This window comes from Heterodontus francisci, chromosome 37, assembly GCF_036365525.1.
Source record: "Heterodontus francisci isolate sHetFra1 chromosome 37, sHetFra1.hap1, whole genome shotgun sequence".
Lineage (NCBI taxonomy): Eukaryota > Metazoa > Chordata > Chondrichthyes > Heterodontiformes > Heterodontidae > Heterodontus > Heterodontus francisci.
Genome location: NC_090407.1, coordinates 13,565,608 through 13,579,039, shown reverse-complemented (window position 1 = coordinate 13,579,039; position 13,432 = coordinate 13,565,608). Strand labels below are relative to the sequence as shown.

Sequence of the window (13,432 nt, the reverse complement as noted above, 5' to 3'; positions counted from 1 at the left end):
CCAGAATGAGAGTTCAAATCCCCCCCATTTAAGAATTTGAGCTCATTTTTAAAAATCTGGTAAAAGTGACCATGAATGTCAGATTGATACGCAAGCATAGCTGTTTCACTAATATACTTTAGGGAAAGAAAACTGTTGTCCCTACCTGGTCTGGCCTAAATGTGCCTTCAGCCCCACACCAATGTGGTTGACTCTGAACTGCCCTCAGAAGTGGCCTAGCAAACCACTCAGGTGTATCAAAGCGTTATACTGCAGTTCAAGAACGACGCATACCACCACCTTCTCAAGGGCAACTCAGGATGGGCACTAAATGCTGATTTTACCGGCATTGCCCACATTGCAAAACAATGACGTTTTTTTTTTAAGTTACAGGGACAGACTTAAGGCAGGAAACTATGTAAAAAAAAATTGCATTTGTATAGAATCTTACTACAAGGTACTTCACACTGTGGACTGTGGAGCGCAGTGGCTCTTGTTAAGTAGTCATTTTGGATCAGTAACACCCTGCATACAACAATGAGATGAATGGCCAGTTAGTCTGTTACTGGTTGAAGGAGAAGCATTGGCCAGGCAAACGCCACTGCTCTTCTAACAGTGCCATGGGAAATTTTTAACATCTAGCTGAACAGACAGATGGGGCTGTAGTGTAGCATCTCATCTGAAAGACAATCCTACCCGATCAGTACTGCACTGGAATGGTCAGACCAGATTAAAATCTCGAGTCATAGGTGCACATTCCAATCTTCTGACTCAACTGAGGCAAACTGACAAGTCTTTTAATGATGTGATAAAATTCTCATCCTTGTTTTCAAATTCCTCCATGGCCTCGCACGTCCCCATCTCTGTAATCTCCTGCAGCCCTACAACTCTCCGAGATCTCTGCGCTCCTCCAATTCTGGCAACTTGACCATCCCCGATTTTAATCACTGCACCATTGGCAGCCATGCCTTCAGCTGTCTAAACCCTAAGCTCTGGAATTCCCTCCTTAAACCTCTCTGCCGCTCTGCTTCTCTTTCCTCCTTTAAGATACTGCTTAAAACCTACCTCTTTGACCAAGTTTGGTCATCTTATGTGGCTCAGTACCAAATTTTGTTTGATAAGGCTCCTTCAAAGCACCTTGGGACATTTTACTACTTTAAAGTTGCTATTTAAATACAAGTTGTTGTTATATTGAATAAAGTTCTCTTAATCAGCTGAAAGCTTAGTTAATAGTGTCTAACAGTCATAACCTTCAAATCAGGTAAAATGTATAATCCCACTCTTCTTGCTGCACAGCTGCCCTATCAACCAAGTTTATTAGCTGTCATCAGGGGGTAAGATTCCCCATTAGTTCTCCTCTTCTTTTCTGAATGTGCTGGCTCATGCTGTAGGATGGTTCTTTCGAGTCAACAATGCCACTTTCCCCAAGACTCTGGAGGCAGGAACATGACTTCGAGAAGCCTCAACTTTTACTCAAGGGCTGAAGAGCTGTAACCTGAAATCTATGGACCAGGTGCCAGAAGGTGGAATTAGATTGGGTGGCTAGTTTTTTTGGCCGGCACGGACATGACAGGCTGAATGGCCTCCTTCTGTGCCGTAATTTTTCTATAGTTCTATGGTCATATCAATAATGGACATGTACTGTTACCTTGTGCCTACAAAGCAGATACCTGAAGTGCTTGAATCAAAATAATTTATTCTGGGAAACTGGAACAGCTCTGAACCACCCATCAGAGAGCAGAGCCCTATATTGCAGCAAATACAGGGGACCAAGAAGGAAGTCCTAGTAGAGAGTGCTTCTGCTTCAGGGAAGGGAGCAAGGAGGGAGGGAGGCAGGAGTGGGAGGGAAGAGATAGAGGCAAGGAGAGACAATGACTGAAAGGAAGAGATGTAGAGTGAGCGTGAGAGAAAGAGACCGTGTATGTGTAAGGGAGAGAGAAAGTGAGAGAAAGACTGCAAAGCAAGGGGATAAAGAGAGGCTCGGTGGGGGGGAGACAGCATTGATAGAGAAAGAGCGAGGGTAGAGAAAGAGAGGGGTAGAGTAAGAGAGGGATAGAGTAAGAGAAGGGTAGGGTAAGAGAAGGGTAGGGTAAGAGAAGGGTAGGGTAAGAGAAGGGTAGGGTAAGAGAGAGGGATAGAGACAGAAGGAAGAGATAGCTTCTGGGATCAAGCTCATTTGCATGTTGTTAAGTGTGTGGTTGTGTCTGTGTGTATGTGTCTGTGTGTATGTGTCTGTGTGTATGTGAGAGAGAGAGAGTGACCGGGTGCGTGTGTGAAGGAGCGAATGATAGTGAATGTGTGTGTTTGTGAGAGAGACTGCCTTAAAGATATTTACAAAGATACAATGATAGATACCTAGGATGTCACCACTGGTTCTGATTAAATTGCCTTTCTGCACTGCAACAGCTGAAGGGCAATTAATTGTAAGATATAGAGCGACAATGATAAAGATGTATGTTTTACAATAATAAACAGCTACCAGGAGCAGAATGGCTCTGAGTGCAGACACCAGCCCCGGCTGTGCTTTAATGCCACATACTCACAGTTGGGGGGAATGTAACATCACACGGATTCACTGGCTGATGAAATATGACATGAAGCAACACTATGATATTTGAAACATCAAAAATCCCAATAGTTATAGACCCAGAAGCAGAGTTAGATAATTGGTGCTAAAGCATAATCAATAGCCTGACATGACACAGCCCTTGGCCGATGACAAAGAAGCACTTCCTAATGTCTATCAACAGCAACTCTAGTGTCTCGTTCTGTCCAATAGCAAGGATATAAACCCTTCGATGACTGCAGTCTTTCTATTTTCAACAAAATCAAATTTTAGCAACTCTATTTAGTTTATGAAAACAGTTGTCATAATTAAAATATCTACAATTCTTTCCCCTTGTTAACCCTTTCCTCCCATTTGTTTCTCGTCTTCTGAAGGTGCTGACCTCTGCTGGGGTTTGATAACAGGCCTTGGGCTCATCTTTCCTCTGCTGAGCTGCGGGGACAACTATAACAGTTAGAGGTTCTTTTTAATGTGTTTGTTTTTAATTCATTCTCAGGATGTGGGTGTTGCTGGCAAGGCCAACATTTATAGACCATCCCTAGTTTCCCTGAAAAGGCAGTGGTGGTTGTCCTTCTTGAATTGATGTATAGAGGTTTTATACAACTGCATGTTGTGCAAGGCCACTTCAGAGGGCAATTAAGATCAAACATTGATGTGGGATTGGAGTCACATATAGGCTATACTGGGTAAGGATGATAAAGTTCCTACCCTAAATGACATAAACGATCTATTTGGGCTTTCACAACAATTCAACAGCTTTGTAATCACTTATACTGTTACCAGCTTTTGATTTCAGATTTGTTTTTTTAAACGGAATTCAAATTCTCTAAGAGCCCTGCTGGAAGTTGAACTCACCTTCTCTGGATTATTAGTCCAGTAAGATAACTGTTATATATATCTCAGATTTTCCTTGAATTCAAAGCAACATTCTGTGCATTAGAAGGATTTTCAGGGGTGTTATTTGCCTAAGATTTTATGATAACCTTACAAAGAAACATACAAACAGAAGTAGACCATTTAGCTCCTTGAGACCGTTCCATGCCATTCAATGAGATAATGCCTAATCTGTGACCGAACTCCATATACCTACCTTTGCTCCATATCCCTTAACACATTTTGTTAACTGAAATCTCAGATTTAAAATTAACAATTGACCCATCAATTGCCGTTTGCAGAAGAAAGTTCTAAACTTCTACCACCCTTTGCGTGTGGAAGTGTTTTCCTAACTTCACTCCTGAAAGGCCTGTCTCTATTTTTAGGCTATGTCCTCGAGTCCTAGACTTCCCAGCCAGTGGAAATAGTCTCTCTATTTACCCTATCAGTTCCCCTTAATATCTTGAAAACTTCAATCAAATCACCCTTAGTCTTCTAAATTCCAGGGTATACAATTTGTAATTTAACCCTTGGAGTCCAGGTTTCATTCTAGTAGATCTATGTTGCACTCCCTCCAAGGCCAATATATTCTTACTAAGGTGTGGTGCCCAGAACTGCTCACAGTACTCCAAGTGTAGTCTAACCAAGGATCTTTTTAATAAATCGAGCATGACTGCTACCCTCTGGTACTCTAGTCCTCCAGATATAAAGCACAACATTCCACTAGCTTTTTTGATTATTATCTGTACCTGTCCAAGACATCTTAATGACCTATGTACCTGGACCGCACCCCCCCCACTCCCCTCCAAATCTCTTTGGTTCAAGAACTGGATATCGGGGAGCATCTGTATGAAGTGGAATTGAACATCAGGGAGCGTGAGTATTACATGGAACTGGACATCATGGAATGTGAGCATTAAATTAAACTGGATATCATGGAATGTGAGCATTAAATTAAACTGGTTATCATGGAATGTGAGCATTAAATGGAACTGGAAATCAGGGAGTAGGAGTATTAAATGGAACTGGACATCATGGAATGTGAGTATTAAATGGAACCTGATATCAGGGAGTGCAAGTATTAAATGGAACTGGATATCATGCAATGTGAGTATTAAATGTAACTAGATATCAGGGAGTGCGAGTATTAAATGAAACTGGATATCAGGGAGTGCGAGTATTAAATGGAACTGGATATCAGGGAGTGCGAGTATTAAATGGAACTGGATATCAGGGAGTGCAAGTATTAAATGGAACTGGATATCAGGGAGTGCAAGTATTAAGTGGAACTGGATATCAGGGAGTGCAAGTATTAAATGGAACTGGATATCAGGGAGTGCGAGTATTAAATGGAACTGGATATCAGGGAGTGCGAGTATTAAATGGAACTGGATATCAGGGAGTGCAAGCATTAAATGGAACTGGATATCATGCAATGTGAGTATTAAATGGAACTGGATATCAGGGAGTGCGAGTATTAAATGGAACTGGATATCAGGGAGTGCGAGCATTAAATGGAACTGGATATCATGCAATGTGAGTATTAAATGGAACTGGATATCAGGGAGTGCGAGTATTAAATGGAACTGGATATCAGGGAGTACAAGCATTAAATGGAACTGGATATCATGCAATGTGAGTATTAAATGGAACTGGATATCAGGGAGTGCGAGTATTAAATGGAACTGGATATCAGGGAGTGCGAGCATTAAATGGAACTGGATATCATGCAATGTGAGTATTAAATGGAACTGGATATCAGGGAGTGCGAGCATTAAATGGAACTGGATATCAGGGAGTGCGAGCATTAAATGGAACTGGATATCAGGGAGTGCGAGTATTAAATGGAACTGGATATCAGGGAGTGCGAGCATTAAATGGAACTGGATATCAGGTGTCAGCCATGCTCAGCTGGTAGCACTCTCGCCTCTGAGTAACAAGATTCAAGGTTCAAGTCCCACTCCAAGGCTTGAGCACAAAAATCAAGGCTGATGCTCCAGTGCAATACTGAGGGAGTGCTGCACTGTTGGAGGTGCCATCGTTCCGCTGAGATGTTAAACTGAGGCCCATCTGCCTACTTGAGTGATGTAAAAATCCCATGGCACTATCTTGAGGAAGAGCAGGGGAAATATCCGCAGTTTCCTGGCCAATATTTATCCCTCAATCAACATCACAAAAGAACAGATTATCTGGTCATTATCACATTGCTGTTTGTGGGAGCTTGCTGCACACAAGCTGGGCTGCCATATTTCCTACATTACAATAGTTACTACATTTCAAAAGTACTTCATTGGCTGTAAAGCACTTTGAGACATCTGGTGATTGTGAAAAGCACTATATAAATGCAAGTCTTTCTTTCTCCACTGCTTCTGGCCTTTCACCATCTAGAAAATACTCTGGTCTATCCTTTTTTGGTCCAAAGTGGATGATTTCACATTTGCATATATTGAAATCTATTTGCCATAGTTTTCACCTCCACTGAAACTATTAGCATCTCTTTGTAATTTTACGGTTCCATTTACATTGCTTTGAATGCTGCCCATCTTTGTGACATTGACAAATGTGGATATGTGGTTCTCTATCTAGGCATCTAAGTTGTTAATAAAATCCTTGTGGGACGCCAATAGTCACATCCTGCTAAATTAAGATACCTGCCCATTAACCCTATCTGTCTCCTGTCATCCAGCCAATCTCCTAACATGCCTTTGTTACAGCATTGGCACAGACAGTTTTATAGTGCAGCCTATAAATTACCATTAGTGATCTTAATGCAGTGCACTAGCATGACACACACTTGTCTGCTATTTTAGCAGTGTTGTTAGTTCATTTAAAATATAAGCCTGCATTCAAATAACAGATGGACAGATGTCATTCCAACATCAACATTGCCAACCGTGATTTTTAATGCAAACTCTGCCAACTGTACATGCGTTTATCATCCCTCCATCCCATGACTGCACTCCAGAACATAAAGAAGCATCCAGGAATCCTTGCAGCATGTGCTATCATGGTTAGACAGGCAGTTTTAGTTACTCAAAGGCAGGGATCTCAAACAGCATGCTTTCTCTCTGCAGTGGAACAGTACTCAAGCACAACTCAGTGATCTTTTGGAAACAGCTCCCCTGCCCGTGGGTAAAAGCGTGGCATTGGTAGACACTTGCCCAGCTCCCCATAAATAATAGTGGGCAACATTATTGGGCAACAAAAGCTCTCTCACAAAATTTTATAGCACAGGAACATGCCATTTGGCCCAACAGATCGATTCCAACATTTATGCTGCACATGAGCCATTTCACACCTTGCTTTATCTCACCTCATCCTATTCCTTTCTCCCTCATGTACTTACCTAACTTCCCCTTAACTGCAATGGATAGAATGTACATTAACAACACATGGGGAAGGAGAGGAGAAATCTGGCTGTTTGTCTTTAAAGTGAATACAAATATTTTTTGTATTGTTTTTCTCTGTTGAACTGGTTTTTGAAATGAGTATTGGTACAAAGGCAGAAATTCATTGAAGGGATGGGGGTGGGGGGTGGCGGGGGGGGAGGAGGGGGAGGGGGAAGGGGAGTTTTGCAGTTTTTAAAAAAAAAGGTGTCAGTGCTACACCCATATTTGGGAGTTGCAAGGGTAAAGCCTGCATGAACCTCACAGTCAGCCACCAAGCGTGTTAGCTCCAGAAAAGAATGCTGTCTCTACATCCGTGACTGCCTTTAGATTCTTTCTGCTTATCACTCACTTTATCAAGCTCGGGCCATTGAGCCGGAGATGTTCCTTAGCCAACAAAAACAAGCAAGCATTGGGATTGATCTATAATAATAATACATTTAATGTATAACTGTCTCGAAATGCTTATTTTTTTGAAGTGTGACATCCTATAAATAGCCGTGGTATGAGGGAGAAAGTACATTTACAATATTATCACCCACCTACCCAACTGCTCTAAACAGTTTTATGAAGACACTGAGATAGAAACAAGATATACCCTTCATTTGGGATGGCTCGCTGACCTGTGCAATGTAACCCAGCTAAAGGTTTCCTTTAAATCAGGACCTTTCTTTTCAAATTCAAATTTAAAAGGGAGAACCACCTTTATGATACATGCTTGCAAAGAAAGGAGAAGTTTGCCGGACAAATTATTTCAGATTACGGTATCATTGAACTTACTCATGGGGCCACCTTGACAAAATGATTCCTGGGATCTGCCCCAGCATGTCCCCTCTCCACACAGAAAATTGTCAACCAAGATCATGAAAAGGGTGCCTCTCAATGGTCACAACAGCCAAATATTAGAGACACTGTATGTTCTCAATGGCTATGGTGCGGAGGCAGGTGCACAGAGGCATTATCGCTTTTCTACAGCATGTTTCGCACCATTGCAGTACAGCAGCTACCTTGTGCAGCCCACTTTGGAGAGCACTTTTGATACACAGGCCCAGGCAGCGAGTTATCCGACATATACTCAGATGCAGACAGCATGTTATCCGACACATATACAAGCCCATACTGCGAGCTATCCTACACATATAGAGACCCAGAGTGCAAACTATCGCCCATGTACACAGGCCCAGACTATGAATTATTGTTCACATACACAGGCCCAGACTGCGAGTTATCCCACATATACACAGATCCAGACAGCATGTTATCCTACACATATACATGGCCAAACTGCAAGCTATCCTACACATATACAGACCCAGATTGCACTGTGAGTTATCCCACATGTACACAGACCCAGACTGTGAGTTATCCTACATCTAACACACTGATGGCTGCTGTGCACTTCTCTTAAATAAAATGGAGAATGGCCACTTGTACAAGATGTAAAAGGCTGTGTGACCATGGAATCATGTGCAAGCATGAATTAGGAGAGATGGGAAGAAACTGAAAAACCATAAAAATTTATAAGAACCAAGAGCTGGGCCCTGAATGTTTATTACAAATGTGTGCCAGAGTCTGCAACCTCTCCTCACATTCTTGCATTCACTTTTCTACTTGTGTTATCACTGCACTTGTGTTGGGAGGGGACCCTCGAATGTTGCTCTTTAGCTCTTACTCGGGCTGAGGAGGAGATAGCAGTCTCCTATAGCTGTGCTGGGCTCCATGTTTATACAGAGGCCCACAGAGACCAAATGGGATAGGCCATGTCCCCAACCTTCACATTACTGAAACCATCTCCTTATACTGATGGTTTTTGTTAGGCAAGAGTATCAAGGGATATGGAGCAAAGGCGGGTTAAAAGGAATCAAGTTAAGTATCAGCCATGATCCAATTGAATGACGGAGTAGTCTCGAGGGGCTGAATGGCTGACTCCTATTCATATGCTCCTATCCGGCTCCTGATGGCAGAATTGCAGGCCCACCTTTTTGTCTCATGGTAAAAGAGTGATTGAACTGTGGACTGTATTACCAGACTGCAGGTGGTAATAGACACTATGATTGGTTTTTAAAAAAGGGCTGAATGAATTCCTGTTGGTGAATAGAATTCAGGGATATTAGTTCTGGAATTATAGTATGGATCCCCAATGGGAAGTTTGGAAATGCAGGCTAAATGGATGAATGGCCACCTCCTGCCCGAAATGTTGGCCTGTTACTATGTAAAAAGGGACCATATTTTCATGTGTGTTGTGCCTGGAACTTGGGCCTGTTGACACAATGGTGTGTAATTGATCCAGAGACCTCAGCAGGTTATCGGTTTTCAGTGTCAAATGCCTTCGGATCACTTTGGGAGACAGGCAGAGCTTCAAATGTACCTTTAATTATGTCACTTTGGTTCATTCGGAGACTTATTAAACCAATACAATGCTCCTGTCAATTTTTTTAATAGCTAATAACTCCGACATAGACAAAATTGATAATCCTATTTTCCAATGAGTTTTAAGATGTGCGTTTGAGATCATTACAACTCCATCGTGCCCTGATCATTCATCTCAGAGAGACTGCATCACTTACTGGCTGCTGGAGAGCTAAAGTGAGCACCTGATGGATTTAAAAATAAAAACATTCTATAATTATAAATGGGATGAATTGGACACAATGACTTTTAGCACCTGCCTGATTTCTGTTCATCTACAGACAGGGGACTGAGCAAGTGGCACGTACTGAGGGACTGGGAATGTGCAACTGGACAACTGCTAAATAACTGCACTAGGTTGCTGGAGATAGTCACTGTTTGCTGGGGCCAGACAGACAAATGAGATAATTAAAAGGAAATACACAAGATAAATTGCACTTTTTCCCAATTAGGTTATCAAGCAGAGCTGTGACATCCATTACCTCATTGTCTACTACTTGTGGAGACACTTTCAAAACACTGGGCCACAGGAAGTCAGACACAAAGCTGTCAATCTCTGCATCCACATTAGCAACAGGTCTATTTCAAGGCCAGCATGAGAAGGAAGAAATATAAGGATAGAAACATTAAAAAATACCTTTAAGAAATCACAGCTAGTATAACCAAAAGAACTTAGATTTTTTTTCCCTGTTCTGTCACCCACATTTTGACACAACACAGACTCCAGGCAGAACAGAGATGACAAGGTCTAGGCCAAAGCCTGTACATCCAATATTTTGATAAAATATTGTTCAATTAGATTGATTTGACAATTTCCATTATGCCTGATAAAATATTTATCGAGTCTCGGCGATGATGTCTCTGATGTGGACTGTCATTTGTTTTACAAAGCAGGGGATTCTTAATAAATAAATAAAATGCAGTCTAATCCACACACCAGTTAGCCTTTTTTATATATTTGACTTGCAAATTACAGGCAGGAATCATCAATTATTGGCTGATCGAGCTGTGGCTGACGCTGCACTGACAGCCAGGTGCAGCCCTCATGCTAACATTGTTCCATCCCTGCATTAATCACTGCAGCAATAGAGCCCTGTGTGGAATTGGGCTCATCAGTCTAAATACTTAAAGCAACGGGCAGCAGAAGGCAGCAGTGATGGTACTCGTTAGGGGAGGGCAAGAGATATGCAAAACAATAAGGCCCCTTGATACCGTATTAGAGGGAGGAGAAGATGCTTTGAGTATGTGTGTAAGAGTGAGACAGCGAGAAAAGGAGACAGGCCCTATGCAAACCACATACATACTGGGTATCAAAGAGACAGAATGTGAATAGAGTGTGAGAGCCAGAGGGCTTAATTTTTGCTTTGGGGGCAGGAAACAGGAGCCGGGATTTTTCCGGGTCCTAAACCCACTCCGGGGGGAAACAGTCTGGAATTTTGACTGGGGTGGCCTTTAATTGACATGGAGACAGGTTCTCTGTCTAATTAAGAGCAGTGGGTGGGCTCTCGAAGTTGGAAGGCCAATCAGAAGCTCTCCAGCTTCAGAGGAGCAGCTGGCTGCAGTAAATGGCAAGTAACTGAGAGGGTGCTTCAACAGGAAGGTGCCCTTCCAGCCACTTTAAAAAAATGTAAATTTAAATTAATTAAAAAATATAGCAAAAGCAGCCAGGCCACTACTGTGCGTGGGGAGCCCCTCTACAGGTCAGCCTTTGGCTGAACCCCCACCCAGGCAGCCAAGGAGGGCTTAGAGGCCTGCCTGGAGTGCTGGCACCCCAGCCTGCCACTGGGTGCCCGCTTCCAGGCAGTGGAACTGCCCCACAATCGTGTCGGGAAATTGGAGGCCGACTGGAAATCCCAGTTGGTCTCCTTAATCCCTGGTTAACAAGGCTCTTAATGGGCCTAATTGCCTGCCTGCCTCATGGGGGTGGGCAGCCTTGCTGGGCCTCAAACCCATGTTGGACAAAATGGCTGGTGTCGGGAACAGAGTCAGGAAACCGACATGATGGCCAGCCTCGGAATTTTCGACCCCGTATGCCTCTGTTTCCGACCTCGGTGGGGCCAGAAAATTCAGCTCAACCTGTCAGTTTGAGAGTGAGAGAAAGTGAGAATTTGAGAGAGCAGAAGTGAGAAGGTGTTGGAGTATAGGTGAGAGGCTGAGAGAGGGCAAGGCAGAGAGAGAGGAAATGTGCGAGGTGATGGGGAAAGGTGGAGAAGTGAAAGAGAGATAGTGGAGGAGAATGAAAGAGAGTGGGAGACAGAGTAAGTGAAAGAGAGTGAGAGAGGGAGAGGTGGTGAGGTAACGTGAGAAAGAGAAATGAAAGAGGGGAAAGAGATGGAGAAAAGTGGTATAGTACTGAGGTAACGTAAAGGCAGTTTTCAAATTTTAAACAAAAAAGAAAAAGATCAATGAAATGCACTGTTGATAGCTCAGTTGGTGAGTAGCTAACTGTAAAGAGCAGAACACTTCAGGTTTGATACACGGCCTGTCCTTTGTCAGCTGGTCTCAGCTGAGTTGTATAATTGACCCCAGCACCTATTGGGTTCGGGAGGGGGAAATCCTACAATCACTGCTGGAAAGTGTATCAATCCTGTACGAGAACGGGATTGGGCTCTAATCAAATGCCAACAATCAACTCCAAGGCTCAGACATGCACAGAGTTGTAATTGTATAATGGGCACTTGGGTAAGTTATCAGCAGGAACCAAAAGCATTGTGCATCAGAAGGGCAGCAATGTCTATAGGAATGGAAGGAACAGCAGAAAACATGGAAGACAATGGGCGAGAGAAGAAAAAAGGAAATGCTGAAAATACGGGAAATACACTAACAAGTCAGTCAGCATCTGAAAGACATCAGGTAATTAAATCATGCAAAATGAGGTACATTTTCCAAATCTGTGACAGTGGTGTTATACCTCGCCCATCACCACACCCTGTCAGAAATTTGTGGACACCATGCCCTCTGCTGCTAGCAAAGACTTGAAGACGTTGGGTTACAGTATAATGTTGATAGAATGAATTGTGCACAGGAAAGAAATAAAAGATCAACGTTATGTCATCTTTCCAATTGGATTATTGGTGTTGGGACCGAGGACAGGGCAGCTGAGGAGACATCCTGCTGTTCCCTGAGTGTCTTATTCATTCCACCATAAACCACCCCCCTCAATTCCCTTTCCTGTTCTGAAGATGTCAACCTGAGCTGCTCACCAGTATCTCACCAAAGTGACCCTCCTTCATGTACCAGCAGGTTTTACAACAATGCGGGTCAGGGTGGGGGGTAAAGGGACGGGGGGGGGGGGGGGGGGGGAGAATCACAGCTGAGCCTGCTTCTGTCCTTACCATGTGCTCACATTCAAGTTTTTTCCCCACAAGACATCAAGGGAGAGGGGACATTGCTGGCTTCTTTTAACTTCCAAAGGGGTGGAGAGGCTGGTCATAGTGTTCCTAATACCTCGTGGACTAGGATTAGATGCCCTTGCATGAATTGGCTTGAATTTGACGTGCAAGTTACACAACCACATGTGGAAGAGCATTTCTTGTCCTAGTTATTAGGAAGTTCAAAAATACAAATACCATTGAAACCTTTTTGCTGTGTACTGCTTTCCTGCAGGGCCTACTCAATTAACACTCCTTAAAATCAACCTCTTTGACCAAGCTTTTGGTCATCTGACCTAATATCTCCTTATGTGGCTCGGTGTCATATTTTGTTTTATAATGCTCCGATAAAGTGCCTTGGGATGTTTCATTATGTTAAAAGCACTATATAAATACAAGTTGTTGTTAGGCTTCTCTGAGCAGAACTGCTTTTCTCACACATATACATGCGCTCACTCTAACTTGGCGCCTTCTAAATCCCTCTCACCAGCATTTTGTTTGAACGGGATGTAATTAAGATGTATTATAATGGTGGCCAGTTTGCTGTTTAACAAATCATTCAGCAGAGGGTTAGAGGCAGACAGTGAGTGAAAGAATAATGAAATGTAAGAATGAAGAATGGCCTTTGTCAGACAGCACTGGCTTCACTCTTCCTGAAATACAAATGATTTTAAGAGATTTAACAATTGTTTTCCTACTGCCAAGTCAATTAAAAAAACAAGCACTTGGTGAAAGTTGCATCCAGCCCTGAACAATCTTAGACATTCTCAAACTCAGAACTCACTTCATAAGAATTGTGATTGATTTTGATCACTGTATCATTTTATGATTCTACACCTTCCCTCTAA

At 42.8% G+C, this 13,432-nt stretch overlaps 1 protein-coding gene across 11 annotated transcripts in view; it reads right to left on the bottom strand.

Moving 5' to 3' along the window:
- prdm16 (PR domain containing 16) overlaps window positions 1–13,432 on the bottom strand; it is a 769,749-nt gene that overhangs the window by 570,727 nt on the left and 185,590 nt on the right. The window lies entirely within an intron of this gene.